Raw genomic sequence first — 20,480 nt, 5'->3', positions numbered from 1 at the left:
TACTTCTACGGGAGAATAGCTTATCGTTTACGCGGCAGTCTAACTCTGCTAGAAGTAAGCTGTTTGCACTCATCAGTTTAGCGCGAGAGTGATAACTTTTTACTTTCAATTCATAATACCAGCGCAACCTGATGAGCACCAAAACAATTACTTCTAATGCAATTAGCACTCTAGCAGAAGCGCAAAATACCGCTCCACTTGTAATCTGGCCCTTAATGTGAATTTTCTTGGCTAGAAATACTTTATAATTTCTAAACCAACAGTTGTGCTAACCAACTGACTCATTCTTGTTCTACATATGTTGTTTGTGAAGACTTCTACTTTCTATTGGCATATACTGTACAGAGCATGGTTACAAGTGAACTGGAAGTAGAATTCTTCACACATACTGTAGCATCAAAAGTCCTAACCGCATTAATTAAGTAGCAAATAAACTATAAAACTGGTTTAAATTACCAGATTTTTAAGAGAAAACAAAATCAATGGGGTATTTATTAGTGAGACTGAAATCTATGCCATGGTATATTTTCCCACAGGTCTGCTCTGTGAGGTTTACACTTGTTCTCTTAACTAAAGGTGTAGCCAAAATAGCCACAAATCTCTTTTTTTTTAAATAATATATGTATAATTCAACATTTAAGAAATATAATTTGCTGTACTATAGCTCAGTGTAAACAGTGTGTAATGAAAATGTTTAGAAATAATGTATACACCAGTAAGCCTACATTTCCACTAAGCTTCTAAACTGCTCTTAAATCTCAAGTGAAATTGCTGTTATTTACTGGATCAATTATTTATTTCAATTCATACATTTTTAAAAATATAATTTCAAAATATAAAGCACATAAGAAGCCTATATTTATTATGCAGATCCCCATTTGACATGACGGTCAGGAATGAGAAGTGTAGAGATGTGTGGGTTAGAGGTCAAAGATGATATACGATAAGAAATAGTAACTGTACTTAAATAGATTAAGGGCAGAGTTGTACCATCACAGGAAGGATCTGAGTGTGTGATTTCCTCCACAGATTTTTAGTTATGGGAGAGTCTCTTTGGATATATCAAGTCAGCTTTGGAGGGTAATGCTGGGGCATAGCATGTTTGCAATCTGAGATGTGTAAGATGAAATCCCAATTCAGCGGTTTTTGCCCCCACACTGCCCAGAATTAGTCCTGGACCATTTCAAATATGCTTATGTGAGATATTAAAGGGACACTGAACCCAATTTGTTTTCTTTCGTGATTCAGATAGAGCATGCAATTTTAAAAAACTTTCTAATTTACTCCTATTATAAATTATTCTTCGTTCTCTTGCTATCTTTATTTGAAATAGAAGGCATCTAAGCTTTTTTTTAGGTTCAGACCTCTGGACAGCACTTTTTTTTTTTTTGGATGAATTTATCCACTAATCAGCAAGAACAACCCAGGTTGTTCACCAAAAATGGGCCGGCATCAAAAGTTACATTCTTGCATTTCAAATAAAGATACCAAGAGAATGAAGAAAATGTGATAATAGGAGTAAATTTGAAAGTTGCTTAAAATGTCATGCTCTATCTGAATCGCGAAAGAAAAAATGTGGTTTCAGTGTCCCTTTAAGGTTTCCACTTATGAATCAGATGCAGTCTGGTATTAATAAATATTTGGTTAAATACCAAGTATGACCCAGATTACAAGTGGAGCACAAACGTTTGCGTCCGAGCTATAAGGGTTTTACAAGTTGAAAGTAAATTTGATCGCTTGAGTGTAATCGTGATTTACGCTAGAATGATTACTGCGACTTCAGAGCTTTGATTAACTTTTTTATAAAACATTAAAGTTGCACAAAACACATCAAAAATACATTATAAAGTACAGTTACACTCATTATAACACCATCTAATAAAAAATATATAATAAAAATATTGCAAAAAAGTTATAGAGGCCCAAATATATGATATCTCAGGTGTTAGAAAAAAAAAGGCAGACAAAGGGCTTCAACGTTGAGATACATACATATACATGTCTAAAGATGGTTATATATTATATATTATGGGTCAAGTCCTACAAAAAAAAGTGTGGGAACTCACCAAGACTTCCACCCTACACACTCTGTATTTATATGTATATATTCTATACACTTTGGTAAATGAAAGCATATTAAATCCTATTAAGGAATGAATGGTTGCCTTTGGGCCTGAGAATCCTCCTCTGTCACAGAGTCTCACCCACTAAAGGTGCAATAGTCCTATTTATGCTTAGGGGGGCTAAATAACGCCAAAGCAAGTCACACAGAAATCTAAGCACCGTAGCATATATTTATAAAAGCGTCGACTTTCTTGCATTCACCGGCACCAATACGCTTGCCTAAGATTGCCTAACATCGCTGCCGCGGACCTGAATACGTTCTCCATAATTATCAAAAAAGCTGTCAAAAAGCCACGCACCAAGGACGGGGTGATGAGTAGGGGACTGTTGTTAACTATCAGTCATCGATCTTGCTGCTCTTTGGCTTTTTTACAGCTTTCTTGGTACCCTGTCACTAAACAATTAATTCCAGTAACGAACGAGACTCCTCCGTGCTAACTAGTTACGCTACCCCCGGCGTGTTGTTTGATTATATGATGTCCCAATAAAGAAAAGATTGAATTGCTTCCTTGGTGGTGCTGCTCCTCCTTGGATTTTTTACTTCTATTCAAGGTTGTTTGGCAGGACCTTTGGAGCATGCACCCATTTGCAGATTGTGCTGGGCTTGTTTGTTTGCTATTGACCCTGTCACTAAACACCCACACTATACTGTTTACCCCCTATACCGTCGCTCCCAGAGCCCACCGCAACTCTAATAAAGTGTTTAACCCCTAAACCTTCACTCCCGGACCCCGCCGCAACTCTAATAAATGTATTAACCCCTAAACCGCCACTCCCGGACCCCGCCGCAACTAAATACAATTATTAACCCCTAAACTGCCGCTTCCGGACCCCGCCACCACCTACATTATACTTAACCCCTAATCTGCCGCCCCCTACACTGCCGCCACCGACATTATATTTATTAACCCCTAATCTGCCCCCGCTACACCGCCACCACCTACCTACATTTATTAACCCCTAATCTGCCGCCCCCAACGTCGCTGACACTATATTAAATTTATTAACCACTAAACCTAAGTCTAACCCTAACCCTAACACCCCCTAACTTAAATATAATTTAAATAAATCTAAATAAATATTACTATCATTAACTACATGATTCCTATTTAAAACTAAATACTTACCTATAAAGTAAACCCTAAGCTAGCTACAATATAACTAATAAATACATTGTAGCTAGCTTAGGGTTTATTTTTATTTTACAGGCAACTTTGTATTTATTTTAACTAGGTAGAATAGTTATTAAATAGTTATTAACTATTTAATAACTTCCTAGTTAAAATAAAGACAAATATACCTGTAAAATAAAAACTAACCTATGTTACAATTACACCTAACACTACACTATAATTAAATTAATGTCCTAAACTAAATACAATTAAATACAATTAAAAAAAGATATCTAAAGTACAAACCCCCCCACTAAATTACAGAAAATAATAAAATAATTACAAGATTTTTAAACTAATTACACCTAATCTAATCCCCCTAACAAAATAAAAAAGCCCCCCCAAAATAAAAAAAGCCCTACCCTACACTAAATTACAAATAGCCCTTAAAAGGGCCTTTTGCGGGGCATTGTCCCAAAGTAATCAGCTCTTTTACCTGTAAAACAAATTTACAACCCCCCCAATATTAAAATCCACCACCCACACAACTAACCCTACTCTAAAACTCACCCAATGCCCCCTTAAAAAAACTAACACTAACCCTTGATGATCACCCTACCTTGAGAAGTCTTCACCAAACCAGACCGAAGTCCTCAACGAAGCCGGCAGAAGTGGTCCTTCAGACGGGCAGAAGTGGTCCTCCAGAAGGGCAGAAGTCTTCATCCAGGCGGCATCTTCTATCTTCATCCATCTGGCGCAGAGCGGCTCCATCTTCAAGACATCCGTTGCAGAGCATCCTCTTCTTTCGACGTCTTCTTGTTGAATGAATGTTCCTTTAAATTACGTCATCCAAGATGGCGTCCCTTGAATTCCGATTGGCTGATAGAATTCTATCAGCCAATCAGAAATAAGGTAGGAAAAATCCTATTGGCTGATGCAATTAGCCAATAGGATTAAAGTTCAATCCTATTGGCTGATGCAATCAGCCAATAGGATTGAGCTCGCATTCTATTGGCTGATTGGAACAGCCAATAGAATGCAAGCTTAATCCTATTGGCTGATTACATCAGCCAATAGGATTTTTCCTACCTTAATTCCGATTGGCTGATAGAATTCTATCAGCCAATCGGAATTCAAGGGATGCCATCTTGGATGACGTCATTTAAAGGAACATTCATTCAGCAAGAAGACGTCGAAAGAAGAGGATGCTCTGTGTCGTATGTCTTGAAGATGGAGCCGTTCCGCGCCGGATGGATGAAGATAGAAGATGCCGCCTGGATGAAGACTTCTGCCCGTCTGGAGGACCACTTCTGCCCATCTGGAGGACCACTTCTGCCGGCTTAGTGGAGCACTTCGGCCCGGTTGGGTGAAGACTTCTCAAGGTAGGGTGGTCTTCAAGGAGTTAGTGTTAGGTTTTTTTAAGGGGGGATTGGGTGGGTTTTAAAGTAGGGTTGGTTGTGTGGGTGGTGGGTTTTAATGTTGGGGGGGTTGTAATTTTTTTTTTCAGTTAAAATAGCTGATTTCTTTGGGGCAATGCCCCGCAAAAGGACCTTTTAAGGGCTATTTGTAATTTAGTGTAGGGTAGGGCTTTTTTTATTTTGGGGGGGGGCTTTTTTATTTTGTTAGGTGGATTAGATTAGGTGTAATTAGTTTAAAAATCTTGTAATTATTTTATTATTTTCTGTAATTTAGGGTTGTTGTTTTTTGTACTTTAGATAAAAAAATGTATTGTATTTAATTGTATTTAGTTTAGGGAATTAATTTAATGATAGTGTAGTGTTAGGTGTACTTATAACGTAGGTTAGGTTTTATTTTACAGGTATATTTGTCTTTATTTTAACTAGGAATAACTATTTAATAACTATTGTACCTAGTTAAAATAAATACAAAGTTGCCTGTAAAATAAATATAAATCCTAAACAAGCTACAATGTAACTATTAGTTATATTGTAGCTAGCTTAGGGTTTATTTTATAGGTAAGTATTTAGTTTTAAATAGGAATTATTTAGTTAATGATAGTAATATTTATTTAGATATATTTGAATTATATTTAAGTTAGGGGGTGTTAGGGTTAAACTTAGGTTTAGTGGTTATAAATTTAATATAGTGTTGGCGACGTTGGGGGCGGCAGATTAGGGGTTAATAAAGGTAGGTAGGTGGCGGCGGTGTAGGGGGGGCAGATAAGGGGTTAATAAGTATAATGTAGGTGGTGGCGGTGTAGGGGGCGGCAGATTAGGGGTTTATAAGTATAATGTAGATGGCGGTGGGCTCCGGGAGCGGCAGTTTAGGGGCACGGTGGGATAGGGGTTAATAACTTTTATTTAGGTAGCGGCAGTGTCGGGAGAGCAGATTAGGGGTTAATAAGTATAAAGTAGGTGGCGGCGGTGTAGGGTGGGCTGATTAGAGGTGTTTATACTCGGGGTACATGTTAGGGTTTTAGGTGTAAATATTCCCATAGGAATCAATGGGATATCGGGCAGCAGTGAACATAAGCTTTCTCTGCTTTCCGAATCCCACTTATTCCTATGGCATCCGCTGCCTCCAGGGCGGCGGATTGAAAACCAGGTACGCTGGGCCGGAATAGTGCAGAGCATACCTGGTAGATATTTGATAACTTCCAAAATTAGTCAGATTATGCCGAACTTGCGTTCGGAACATCTGTAGTGATGTAAGCATCGATCTGTGTCGGACTGAGTCCAGCGGATCGTATGTTATGTCACCAAATTCTACTTTTGCCGGTTTGTAGGGTTTTATAACTAAGGCGAATCAGGCTCGCCACAAATACGCTGTGGAATTCCAGCGTATTTGTGGTTGACGGCTTGATAAATAGATGCCCATGTGTTACACACATTGCGGAGTGATAACACAGCAGGACCGCTGACAGTCTTACATTTAGTGTATTGTAGGAAGTGTCACTATCCCTCTAACCAGACTGTGATCCAGCTCCTCCCACCAGCAGCAGCAATATTTACTGAAGTGTTTCTGTTCTCTGTCCAGAGGGAACTTATTTCCTCCTGCAAAAATAGTGCAGGAACTCCGTTCCCATGCGTTCCCACTCGACTTGACCCCTATATATATATATTGGTATATATTTTATCAAAAAACTTCAGATATATGTAGAAATATATATTTATGAATACATAGAACATATTCTTCTATGTGAAGAACATTGGAATGTGAAATATTCATATTTTCATGTCAGGTTAGCGCAAATGAGAATATGCAATCAGGTTTGCGCGAGAGACTACATAAACGTGCATGTGATATTTTAACTTTGACTTTCTGCGCTTGTCGGGTTAGCAAAAACAGTTTACTTTCAACTTGTAATATGTGCGCAATCCGACAAGCGCAAAAAAGCTTACTTCTAGCGCAAATAACACTTAAGCTAAAGCGTTAATTTGCGCTCCACTCATTATGCATATTGTGAATGTGTGTCTCACTTTAAATAATTTTATTTTGGGAAGTTTTTCTTTTTTAGAATTTCTTAGATTCTTTTTATGTATTTCTTTTTTTTCTGAAAAAAACTATTTTAGCTCTCTGTTTTTTATAAACATTTAATTTACTTTTTGGAGCATCTACCATTGTGGTTCTGAATATATTGTGGTTAATTGGATTATTTATCTACCAAGCACTGAATAAGTATTACTAATGATGTGCCGTCACGTAGAATGGTGAGATTTCTATTTGGCTATTTCTTGGCCATACTGTATTTTTTTTAGTTATTTACCGGACTAAAATGTTCTGATTGGCTAGAACAGTTGTAAATCTTTTATTAGTTAATCAGCAATTATGTTATTTTTAATATTTTAATTAATTAAATACCCCCAAAGGATTTAGGGGTAATTTAATTAAACTTTCTTCAAAGTTTCTCTTTATTATTGTTATGCTGGTTGGAAGCTGTGGTGTTTGAAGATAACTATTTTACAGAATTCTGGCTATCTTTAAAGCTGCTAAGAAATCACCGGAAGCCTCAACAGCACTACCTGAAGTGTGCATCACTTATGAATGTACAGATTTTCTTCTCCAACTGTCCATTCATTTGAAGTGTGAGATACTGCACAATTAAAGCACTTTCTTCCTTTTTTCCTTTTGTGTGTGTGTGCGTGCGTATGTGCGAGTGCATACGTGTGGATGTGTGTGTGCTATGTGTGTGCGTGTGCGTTATATGTGTGTGTGTGTGCAATGTGCATGTGTGCCTGCATGTGTGCATATGTGTTTGTGTGTAAAATGTAATGCTCTATCTGAATCATGATAGATTATTTTTGACATTACTGTCCCTTTAAGTATGATGGCTTACTGAGTTCTGCAACCACATAACTTTTTACTGCTCATCTGTGGTTTTAGTGATGACCAAAGGCAATGAGTATTTATATAAAATTACATTTATATGCATGCTCAGCAACATGTTCTTCAGAGAATGTTTTGGATGGAAGCCTATGACATCCCTTGATATCAGAGATGAAGGAATAGATTTCAAGCAGTTTGGGAGATATAGGAGAGAGCCAGCTGTTTGCCACTGTGTAGCCAACAATAAAAACTGATTGATTCTAAACGCTTCATTCCCCAGTAACTCAGCGAGTATGTGCCACAGTCATACTAATTCCATTTCGGGGGAGGGAGACACATGACAGTGTTAAGGCGGATGTATTACTCAGACAATATTAAGAGAATAATCAGAAGGAATTGCAACAAACTATTATGTTAACAGACAGGATATATAACAAATACCTAATTTTCTGCAGCCTAGTTTAGTCATTTGGAGTCAGCTGTTACAGTATAAGCAACTTCTAAAAATGAGAGATTTAAGGTAAGTAGGAAAATGAGAAAAATGTTGGACTAAGTAGTTCTTACTGATCTAATTTTGTCTTACTCATTCTTGAGGGCTTTTACTATGCTCCACTATCTTCCCATATATTATGCTTCCAAATGGGCCAGCACCACTTTGCAAGACTTATTAATGGCTCTGTAATGATAAAAGCAGTTGTGTGTGTGTGGCCCAGGGCTGTGTGCTGAGCTGTGAATTAACTGTAAATATAATTAGAGCAGCACCCCACACTGGGGACTGAGAAGAACAGGAGGTCTGGCCTGCAGCTTTATCTGCAGATGCACAGTGCACAAGTGTAAGATCTTAATGAATGAACAAAGATGAAAATTAATTATGTCAACTTTTCTATGGCAAAAAAACCAATGGAAGTTTCAGATAAACACAGAATTACAACCTATTTCGGTAAGAGGTGTATTGCCTATTACTGTAAGACTTGAGTTTTAGTTAGATGTAATGTACAAAAGGCCAGATTACAAGTGGAGCGCTAATTAACGCTCCCGTTCAAGCGTTAACTGAGCTAGAAGTAAGCTTTTTCCGATTGTCGGGTTGCACTTGTATTACGAGTTGAAAGTACACTCAAAGGCTAGCCCGACGAGTGCAAAAGGCTGAAGTTAGAATATCACTTGCGCGTTGACGTATTCCCCTCTAGAACACCCCACTCTTGTGCAAACCTGATCGCATATTCTCATGTGCACTAACCCAACATGAAAATATGAATATTTCAAATTCCAATGTTCTTGACATAGCAGAATATGTTCTATTTGTTCATAAATACATTTTTCTACATATATCTGATGTTTTTTGGTACAATATATATCTATACACACACACACACACACACATATATATATATATATATATATATATATATATATATATATACAGTATATGATTATATATAGGTATAGATATACAGATATATATAGGGATATCTATTTCTAAATACTTGGAATGTGAAATACTTACAGTAAATATACAGTATAACACTTTATTAAATATGAATATTGCATAAATATGCTTTTACATGTTTTCATCTACTTAACTGCAAAGGGCTCTAATGAACTTCTGCAAATGTCTATATATGTGTACATATGTATGTATGTTTATATGTGTATATATGTCTGTAAATACATATATACACATATAAATAAATAAATACATATGTAAACACACACACACATATATATATACATACATATCCATCTTTAGACATGTATATGTATGTATTGCAATGTTAAATCCACTTGTATGCCTTTTTCTAACACCGGAGACCTCAAATCTTTGAGCCCTTATAACTTTTGTGTGCAATGTTTTTGTGAATAATTTTTATTAGTTGGCGTTATTATTAGTGTAACTATACTTTGTTATGTATTTGTAATGTGTTTTGTGCAACTTTTTTGTTTTGCGAAACAGTTATAACGAGCTCTGAAGTCGCTGTAATCATCCTAGCGGAAATTGTGATTGCGCTAAAGCGATCGCGTTTACCTTCAACTCGTAATAACTGATGCGCACAAACACCAGCGATAAACCCCTTGTCGCCTGTGAGCAAAAACGTTGCCGCAACATTGTAATCTGGCCAATAATAAGGTAACACTCTATAAAGGAATGCAGTGATGCCATACTTGTGGGTGCCTTTTCTCTACATGTTTCTCTATATAGATGCGATATCCTGCAGCAAGTGCAACAGTGAGTGTGACTGGGGCTTCCCGGTTAATCTCCATTCATCTTTTGCAAATCCTGGAGGAAGATTTGTGTTTTCTACAAAGCTTCTATGAACAATTTAAACTTTAACACCACCTTCTGACCTTATCCATTCAATGTATTGATTTCAAAAGCATTAGCTTATCGTTCTGCATTCTGCAGTTCTTGTTCACAGTATAATAGCCTGCTTTTAAAAAATGTATATGCTGGACAAAGGATTGGGCTAGGGAAATAGTCTTAAAGGAACAGTGAACACTTGTAATATAAAGTGCTAATTATGAATAGTTAAACAACTTTGCAATATAATTTCATTATTCATTTTGCCCCCTTTCCCAGTACATTAACCCCTTAATGACCGGACCATTTTTCAGTTTTCTTACCCTTAATGACAATGGCTATTTTTACATTTCTGCAGTGTTTGTGTTTAGCTGTAATTTTCCTCTTACTCATTTACTGTACCCACACATATTATATACCGTTTTTCTCGCCATTAAATGGACTTTCTAAAGATACCATTTTTTTCATCACATCTTATAATTTAATATAAAAAATATATAAAATATGAGGAAAAAATGGAAAAAAACACACTTTTTCTAACTTTGACCTCCAAAATCTGTTACACATCTACAACCACCAAAAAACACCCATGCTAAATAGTTTCTAAATTTTGTCCTGAGTTTAGAAATACCCAATGGTTACATGTTGTTTGCTTTTTTTGCAAGTTATAGGGCAATAAGTACAAGTAGAACTTTGCTATTTCCAAACCACTAGTTACATTGGAACACTGATATCTGTCCGGAATCCCTGAATATCCCTTGACATGTATATATATTTTTTTAGAAGACAACCCAAAGTATTGATTTATGCCCATTTTGGTATATTTCATGCCACCATTTCACTGCCAAATGCGAGCAAATAAAAAAAATTGTTCACTTTTTCACAAATTTTGTCACAAACTTTAGGTTTCTCACTGAAATTATTTACAAACAGTTTGTGCAATTATGGCACAAATGGTTGTAAATGCTTCTCTGGGATCCCCTTTGTTCAGAAATAGCAGACATATATGGCTTTGGTGTTGCTTTTTGGCAATTAGAAGGCCGCTAAATGCAGCTGCGCACCACACGTGTATTATGCCCAGCAGTGAAGGGGTTAATTAGGAATCTTGTAGGGACCTTGAAGGGTTAATTTTAGCTTTAGTGTAGTGTAGTAGACAACCCAAAGTATTGATCTAGGCCCATTTTGGTATATTTCATGCCACCATTTCACCGCCAAATGCGAGCAAATAAAAAAAAAAGTGACATTTTTCACAATTTTAGGTTTCTCACTTAAATTATTTACAAACAGCTTGTGCAATTATGGCACAAATGGTTGTAAATGCTTCTCTGGGATCTCCTTTGTTCATAAATAGCAGACATATATGGCTTTGGCGTTGCTTTTTGGCAATTAGGAGGCCGCTAAATGCTGCTGCGCACCACACTTGTATTAAGCCCAGCAGTGAAGGGGTTAATTAGGTAGCTTGTAGAGAGCTTGCAGGGTTAATTTTAGCTTTAGTGTAGAGATTAGCCTCCCACCTGACACATCCCACCCCCTGATCCCTCCCAGACAGCTCTCTTCCCTCCCCCACCCCACAATTGTCCCCGCCATCTTAAGTACTGGCAGAAAGTCTGCCAGTACTAAAATAAAAGGTGTTTTTTTTTTGTTTTTTTTGTTTTTAATTATTCAGCTGTGATGGACCCCTGCCTTAACCCCCAACCTCCCTGACCCCCCCAAACACCTCTCTAACCCTCCCCACCTACCTAATTGCCACCATCTTGGGTACTGGCAGCTGTCTGCCAGTACCCAGTTTTCCCCAAAAAATAAAGTGTTTTGTTACATGTTTTATTTTTATTTTTTCTGTAGTGTAGCTGCCCCAACCCCCCCCCCCACCCCCCACCCCACCCAGATCCAGATCCTGATCCTGATAATTTTTTAAAAAAATTCTGCCCCCCTCCCTCTTACCAAAATTCATTGGTGGCAGTGCTAGTGATTGCTGCGCGCGCGCGCGCACACACACGCACGCGCGCGCGTGCACGCAGCCCCCGCACGCTCCCGGCATCCGGCGTGCACAATGCACTTGAAGGAACCGGATGCCGGGTAGCGATGGGCCGCCCACCCTCCTCCCTGTAAGCTCCCACCCACCAACGAACGGCCGCATCGCTACCGGTGCAGAGAGGGCCACAGAGTGGCTCTCTCTGCATCGGATGCTTTCTAAAGGGTATTGCAGGATGCCTCAATATCGAGGCATCACTGCAATACCCTGAGAGCTGCTGGAAGCGATTGCGATCGCTTCCAGCACTCTCTAAGACAACTGACGTACCAGGTACGTCCATTGTCACTAACTGCAAGTTTTTGCAGGACGTACCTGGTACGTCAGTTGTCATTAAGGGGTTAAAGGGATTGGAAACCCGAAACATTTTATTCATGAGTTGGATAGAACATACAATTTTAAACAATTTTCAAATTTACTTTTATTATCAAATTTGCTTCATTCTCTTGTTATCATTTGCTGAAGGAACAGCATTGCACTACTGACAGCTAGCTGACATCTAGTTAGCCAATCAAAAGAGACACATTTATAAAAGCACCAATCCGCAGCTAGCTCCCAGTAGTGTAGGATATGTGTGTATTATTTTCAACAATGGATACCAAAAGAACAAAGCACATTTTAAAATAGAAGTGATTTTAAAAGTGACATGCTATATCTGATTCTTGCAAGTTTAATTTTGACTTTCCTATCCCTTTAAGTATGAAAATTGTGGAAGGACACATGGCAGGCTTCACAAGCCTAAACTTGCAACATATATTTTCAGTTTATCTTTTCTGCTAATAGCAATCAATTGAGATTTTGTGAACACAATGACAGTAGCAAGCCCAGTCATCTCCATTAGCTCCTTCAAATTAGGAAGGTTAAAGGGTGACGTTTGAGCTCTGAAAAAAAATGCAGCAAGCAAGGTGTATCTGTTCTAATAACAGACTATGCTAATATGTTAATCTACTGGAAGACTTACAAGGGGGTCCATTTATCATTGGGCGGGCGGACATGATCTGCTATAGCGAACCATGTCTGATGCACAACGATAAATGCCGAAAGCATATGCTGTCGGCATTTATCATTGCACCAGCAGTTCTTGTGAACTGCTGGTGCAACCCCGCCCCCTGCAGATTTGCGGCCAATCAGCCACCAGCAGGGGGTGTCAATCAACCCGATTGTATTGGATCGGGTTGATTTTCAGCGATTTCTGTCCACCGCCTCAGAGTAGGAGGACAGGTTATGGAGCAGCGGTCTTTAGCAGGGGGTGTCAATCAACCCGATCGTTTAGGATCGGGCGGATTGCAGACCGCAGCCTCAGAGGTAGCGGACCAGTTATGGAGCAGCGGTCTTAAGACCTCTGCTTCATAACTGCTGTTTCTGGCGATCCTGAAGGACCGCGCGGAAACAGTGGCATCAGGGGCCATTCAGCCCTTGATAAATCGGCCCCATTATGTCAAGCTGTAAGGTGAAAGAACAAAAATACATGGACTTATTAGGTCAACCCATGTCACTTGTAGCTAAAAAGAACAAGGTTCTTTATCAAGAAGAAATAAGGACAAATACATGCATACAACACAAGCAGATAAATATCAAAAGTACACATAGCCAGACATCAATAAGAGGGGTTCTGAATATAAAGCCTGTTACTGTAGAGCAAACATTCTGTCACAAACATGAAAGAGCAGTAACAATATTTATATTCTAAATAATTTTTTGCAAACTGTTTGCTAAGTAAAAATTATTAAATTATTCTAGCCTGATTTTTCAGGAAATTATCGGATACCTAAATATCCACAAGTCATAAGTGCAAGAATGCAATAAATGGTTTGAACTGACATATATCATCTGATGACCAAAAATATATCTGTCATGAAACCTTTAACAAAATATCAAAATGAAAACAAAAATGTACAGATATTTATATGCTACACTTAGCAAAATATATTCTCCTAAAAACTTGGTTTTAATATTCACCAAATTACATTATATTTCAGTGCAATAGTTTTTTTCATCTGCATATAGGCTAGAAGAAAGCTACAAAAACATTTGTCCTAATATTGTGTTAGGTCAATGAAAGTTGAGTATGACGGGGAAATGGTGAAAAAGGGTTGTTTACTGAACCTCTTACAAATTCACATTCTTTTGGCATCCATAACACAGCCCTCTCCTGGCTTGCGTCATATCTCCCAAACTGCTTTTTTACAGTGTCCATTAACTGCATATCCTCAGATCTGGCTGATTGACACCCCCTGCTAGCGGCCAATTGGCCACGAATCTGCAGGGGGCAGCAATGCACAAGCAGTTCACAAGAACTGCTTGTGTAATGATAAATGATGACAGCGTATGCTGTCGGCATTTATCGATGTGCGGCGGACATGATACGCTACATCGTATCATGTCCGCTCGCACATTAATAAATTGGCCCCCAAGTGTGGTTCTCCTTTTTGGAATGCACAACAGAGGAACTATCTCTGAACAATGAAAAAGATGTACATCCTGACACCCTGACCCAGAGCTCAGGTGGGCGTGGGTGGTAAATAATGAAGTCACTAGTTCTGTCGGGTAGTGGTGGTGGTGTGGTTCACAGAGGGTTTATAAATTATATTTACCACCCGGTCCTCCTTGGTACTGACTTCTACTGCAGTGTGCAGTGTAACCCAGCCTCTTCCTAAATAGTAGTGCCAAGGGCGGCAGCGGCCGCCGGGAAAAAGAAACGTAGCCGTAGCACAGGATCAGGTAGTACCGAGGTGGGTCCGTGGGGCATGAGATTGCTATTGAGTGCTGTGCTGCCTATATCGCTCTGGGAGGAGGGTGTGGATGAGCTGGGGAAAGCCGTATCAAGTGACAACAGCTATTTGTGCATATTGTTGTGCATGATTCCAGGGTCTCTAGAAGTTAGAACACATTCTGTGAGAGGTAGGTTTGTTTTTTATAACTCTACATATTTTAAAAATGTTTTACAGGTTGTAGTGCTTGGTAGTCTGTAGCATATAAAATAAATTGCTAAATTATTGACATAGGCAAAAAATGACGGCTCAAATTCTCAATAAACTAATAAGGCTTAAATTAAATTTAGTAGGCATGTGGTACACGGCAGAACTGTGCTCCTTAAAGGGACGATACTAAACAGGTATTAAAGTGCCTTGTTGGCACTGCTGTTCCTGTCAGTCGCCAGTACCTGCTCTGCATCACTCACATTTTGTATGGTACCCACAGGGCTTTCTCTCTCTCTTTTTTTTATTTATTTTTTATTTCACATGGGTTGGTATTTTCCACAAACTGTTGCCGGTACAAATTACCTAGAACACATTCTGTGAGAGGTTGATTTACAAATAGGAACCTGTCTGATGCATAATGGCAGTATATGTGAGTGGACCGATAAATTTGAGGGTTTGCTCTTAACAGCAACTTAGTTGTCCCTTCTGTTTTTATACATATAGAAGTACTTGAATGTGCATGCATTTTGTGTATGTTGTGTGTCTGCATGTATATGTAAGTGATGTGTTTATGTTGTGTCTGCATGTATGTGAATGCTGTGTGTTTGATTTGTTATGCAGCACTACCGTTGTTTGATTTCTTATGCAGCACAACCACTGTCTGATTTGCTATGCAGCACAACCACTGTCTGATTTGCTTTGTAGCAAAACCACTGCTGGATTTGTTATACAGCACATCCACTGCCTGATTTGTTATACAGCACAACCACTGCTTGATTTTCTATGCAGCACTACCACTGCCTGATTTGTTATGCAGCGCTACCACTGCCTGATTTGTTATGCAGCACTACCGCTGCCTGATTTGCTGTGCAGTACTACTGCTGCCTGATATGCTGTGCAGCACTACCCCTGCCTGATATGCTGTGCAGCACTACCCCTGCCTGATTTGCTGTGCAGCACTAACACTATTTGATTTAAATTTAGTCACCAATCAGCAAGCTCTACCCAGGTGCTGAACCAAAAATTTGCCAGCACCTAAGCTTACATTCCTGCTTTTTAAATACAGATACCAAGAGAACAAAGAAAAATTGATAATAGGAGTTAATTAGAAAGTTACTTAAATGAAAATTGGGTTTCATATTCCTTAAAATCCTATTCCCAAATATCCTAGCACCGGCCCTTTCTCTGCATCCTCAGCCTGTAGACTGTATGCTCTTCAGAGCAGTGTCCTCCTCCTGTACTAGATTTGTCTAATCTGTTATGTTTTTTTTTATCTTGCCACAAATCTTTTTCATTATATACCCTGTGCACCCAGTGCTACAGAATTTTGCAGCTCTATAAAAAATAAATGATGGTAATAATAATAATCATATAGTAATAATCCTTTGTTAAAGCGTAATCCTAAGTGAGTTCAGGAGTGTGCACCCTCTTTGGCCATAGAGCAGTAGTATTTGCAGAAATGTATATACCAGTTATACATTGTTGCAGATATTGCTGCCACAGAATGCAGAAGGAACATGCATTCTCCTAAGCTCCTACCAAGAGAACAAAGCAAATTTGATAACAGAAGCAAATTTGAAAGCTGTTTAAGTTGCATGTTCCATCTCAATCACAAATATTCAAGTTTGAACTTTCTGTCCCTTTAATAGGTAGTTTATAGGGATGTTTTAGATGAAAGAGTGGAATACCTATTATGAAGGGCAAATATACAGGGAGTGCAGAATTATTAGGCAAATGAGTATTTTGACCACATCATCCTCTTTATGCATGTTGTCTTACTCCAAGCTGTATAGGTTCGAAAGCCTACTACCAATTAAGCATATTAGGTGATGTGCATCTCTGTAATGAGAAGGGGTGTGGTCTAATGACATCAACACCCTATATCAGGTGTGCATAATTATTAGGCAACTTCCTTTCCTTTGGCAAAATGGGTCAAAAGAAGGACTTGACAGGCTCAGAAAAGTCAAAAATAGTGAGATATTTTGCAGGGGGATGCAGCACTCTTAAAATTGCAAAGCTTCTGAAGCGTGATCATCGAACAATCAAGCGTTTCATTCAAAATAGTCAACAGGGTCGCAAGAAGCGTGTGGAAAAACCAAGGCGCAAAATAACTGCCCATGAACTGAGAAAAGTCAAGCGTGCAGCTGCCAAGATGCCACTTGCCACCAGTTTGGCCATATTTCAGAGCTGCAACATCACTGGAGTGCCCAAAAGCACAAGGTGTGCAATACTCAGAGACATGGCCAAGGTAAGAAAGGCTGAAAGACGACCACCACTGAACAAGACACACAAGCTGAAATGTCAAGACTGGGCCAAGAAATATCTCAAGACTGATTTTTCTAAGGTTTTATGGACTGATGAAATGAGAGTGAGTCTTGAAGGGCCAGATGGATGGGCCCGTGGCTGGATTGGTAAAGGGCAGAGAGCTCTAGTCAGACTCAGACGCCAGCAAGGTGGAGGTGGAGTACTGGTTTGGGCTGGTATCATCAAAGATGAGCTTGTGGGTTGAGGATGGAGTCAAGCTCAACTCCCAGTCCTACTGCCAGTTTCTGGAAGACACCTTCTTCAAGAAGTGGTACAGGAAGAAGTCTGCATCCTTCAAGAAAAAACATGATTTTCATGCAGGACAATGCTCCATCACACGCGTCCAAGTACTCCACAGCGTGGCTGGCAAGAAAGGGTATAAAAGAAGAAAATCTAATGACATGGCCTCCTTGTTCACCTGATCTGAACCCCATTGAGAACCTGTGGTCCATCATCAAATGTGAGATTTACAAGGAGGGAAAACAGTACACCTCTCTGAACAGTGTCTGGGAGGCTGTGGTTGCTGCTGCACGCAATGTTGATGGTGAACAGATCAAAACACTGACACAATCCATGGATGGCAGGCTTTTGAGTGTCCTTGCAAAGAAAGGTGGCTATATTGGTCACTGATTTGTTTTTATTTTGTTTTTGAATGTCAGAAATGTATATTTGTGAATGTTGAGATGTTATATTGGTTTCACTGGTAAAAATAAATAATTGAAATGGGTATATATTTGTTTTTTGTTAAGTTGCCTAATAATTATGCACAGTAATAGTCACCTGCACACACAGATATCCCCCTAAAATAGCTAAAACTAAAAACAAACTAAAAACTACTTCCAAAAATATTCAGCTTTGATATTAATGAGTTTTTTGGGTTCATTGAGAACATGGTTGTTGTTCAATAATAAAATTAATCCTCAAAAATACAACTTGCCTAATAATTCTGCACTCCCTGTATGTTTTCCTCACCTGAATGCTGTAGTTTGCATAGGTTATGTAATCAATGACCATGTTGGAGAGGGCAATAGTGAATGCAAATCAAGTGTACTGCATTTTGCCCTTGGCTCACATAGTCACCAAGGGGTAGGCTGACCATATTGCCGCTTTAAGAAGGGACATATATGAAAAATACATATGTCAGGGTTCTTATACAAAACATGTATTTAAACAGCCCTGAAAACAGCCCTGACATATGTATTTTTAATATGTATCCCTTTTTAAAGCGGCAATATGGTCATCCTAACAAGGGGCCGAATTATCATGCTCGCCGGAAACAGTAGTTATGAAGCAGTGGTCTAAAGACCGCAGCTTCATAACTTGTCCTCCTGCTCTGAGGCCGTGGACATCAATCCACCCCATCCTATACGATCGGGCTGATTGACACCCCCTGCTAGCGACAGATTGGCCATGAATATGCAGGGGGCAGCATTGCACAAGCAGTTTACAAGAACTGCTTGTGTAATGATAAATGCTGACAGCGTATCGATGTGCGGCGGACATGTTATGCTACATCGTATCATGTCCGCTAGCATATTAATAAATTGGCCCCCAAGGTTGGTTCTCCTTTTTAGAATACACAACAGTGGAACTATCTCTGAACAATGAAAAAGAGGTTCAGTACCACATTTGGGATTATCATACTACAAAACCAGTTGCAACAGTCCTATATTTTGTAGGCACTTGGTGGTAGGGATAAGTGAATATTTCAGCATGTGTTAAAATCATATTCATAAACATAATTATAAAAATGAGTCAAGTTTATTAAATATTCTTTTTAAGCTGCTTTAAGTAATTTGGATTAGTATTTGTTAATAAACTTGAAATACAAAATATAATTATCCTTAATAAATAGCTTATGTTCTGTGATAGATGTCTGTGCTGATATTCTTGGAGATGCATATGCTAAAAGACTTGCCAATTTTATCCTGAATGCAATGAGTGTAAGATTGTAAAAAAAGTGTTATGTGTACTTGCTATTTGTTTAAATGTGTAAAGATGTTTCTTAGAGTGTAAGAAAGAACTAGTGTTTTAAATTTCAATACAGAATTCCAACACATCATGCAGGCCCCTCTAGTGGAGAGTAAATAAAACTGCATAATTCTATTTAAAAATAACAGAAAAAAGGAATAAAGTGAAATGAATCAATTTTATTGCAGATAAAACAAACTGTTTAAACTCAGGCCATGATAATTAAAGGAATAGTTTGGTCAAAATGAAACTTTCATGATTCAAATGGAGCAGGCAATTTTAAGCAACTTTCTAATGTACTCCTATGATCAAATTTCCTTTGTTCTCTTGATATCATTATTTGAATGTAAGCTTAGGAGCTGTATCATTTTTGGTTCAGCACCTGGGTAGAGCTTGCTACATTTAGACACCAATCAGAAAGTGTTACCCAGGTGCTGAACCAAAAATGGGCCGGCTCCTATGCTTACATTCTTGCTTTTTCAAATAAAGATACCAAGAGAACGAAGAAATTTGATAATAGGAGTAAATTAGAAAGTTGCTTAAAATTGCGTGCTCTATCTGAATCATGAAAGATTAATTTTGACTAGAGTATTCCATTAAAACTTTACTATGTCAGATGTGAAAAAACAATCTGACACTCGCAGGGGCTGGCCTCAGGAAATTCTATTAAAAAATAAATAAAAGGGTCTGTACTAGAGATGTTCATTCATTTTGTTACAAATGCATTTTGTTCTGAAAATCGGATTTTAGTTTTCGAATAAATACACAGAGAGAAAAAAAAAATATTTCACCTGTAGCTTTAAAAACATTTACATAAGATTTAACGTTTAGTTCGAAGAAAAAAAAAAAGAGTACTGAATAGCACAGTCACTAAATATTCAAGGAAATTTGAATATTCAGAAAGAAAATTTTGTCCAAAATGAAAATTTCTTGTCTGCATATCTCTAGCCTGTGAAATAGCGCTCACTGGACAGGAAAACTAGATTTTTCTTTGTATAAATGTTTTGTAGATGATCCATTTATATAGCTCATCTGAGAGTGTTTTTGTAAAAATGTATAATTTTGCTTATGTTTCAATAACATTGTGCTGATTTTTAGACTCCTACCCAAGCCCCAGTGTGTCAGATGTATACATGCGTTTATAGACTACTGTTGGCTCCTGTTTATGTCTTTTCTTATGCAGGGGAGGGGGGAATGTCTGCTCTTCGAGGCCAATTTAACAAATGTCTTGCAGACCTGATCCAACAGTGCGGATCAGGTCCGCAAGACATCGCTAAATACGGAGAGCAATACGCTCTCTGTATTCAGCATTGCACCAGCAGCTCACAAGAGCTGCTGGTGCAACGCCGGCCCCTGCAGACTTGCGGCCAATGGGCTGCCAGCAGGGGGTGTCAATCAACCCGATTGTACTAGATTGGGTTGAATTCCGGCGATTC

Source organism: Bombina bombina, chromosome 2 (assembly GCF_027579735.1).
Source record: "Bombina bombina isolate aBomBom1 chromosome 2, aBomBom1.pri, whole genome shotgun sequence".
Classification (NCBI taxonomy): domain Eukaryota; kingdom Metazoa; phylum Chordata; class Amphibia; order Anura; family Bombinatoridae; genus Bombina; species Bombina bombina.
Note: the sequence above shows the minus strand (reverse complement) of the source record.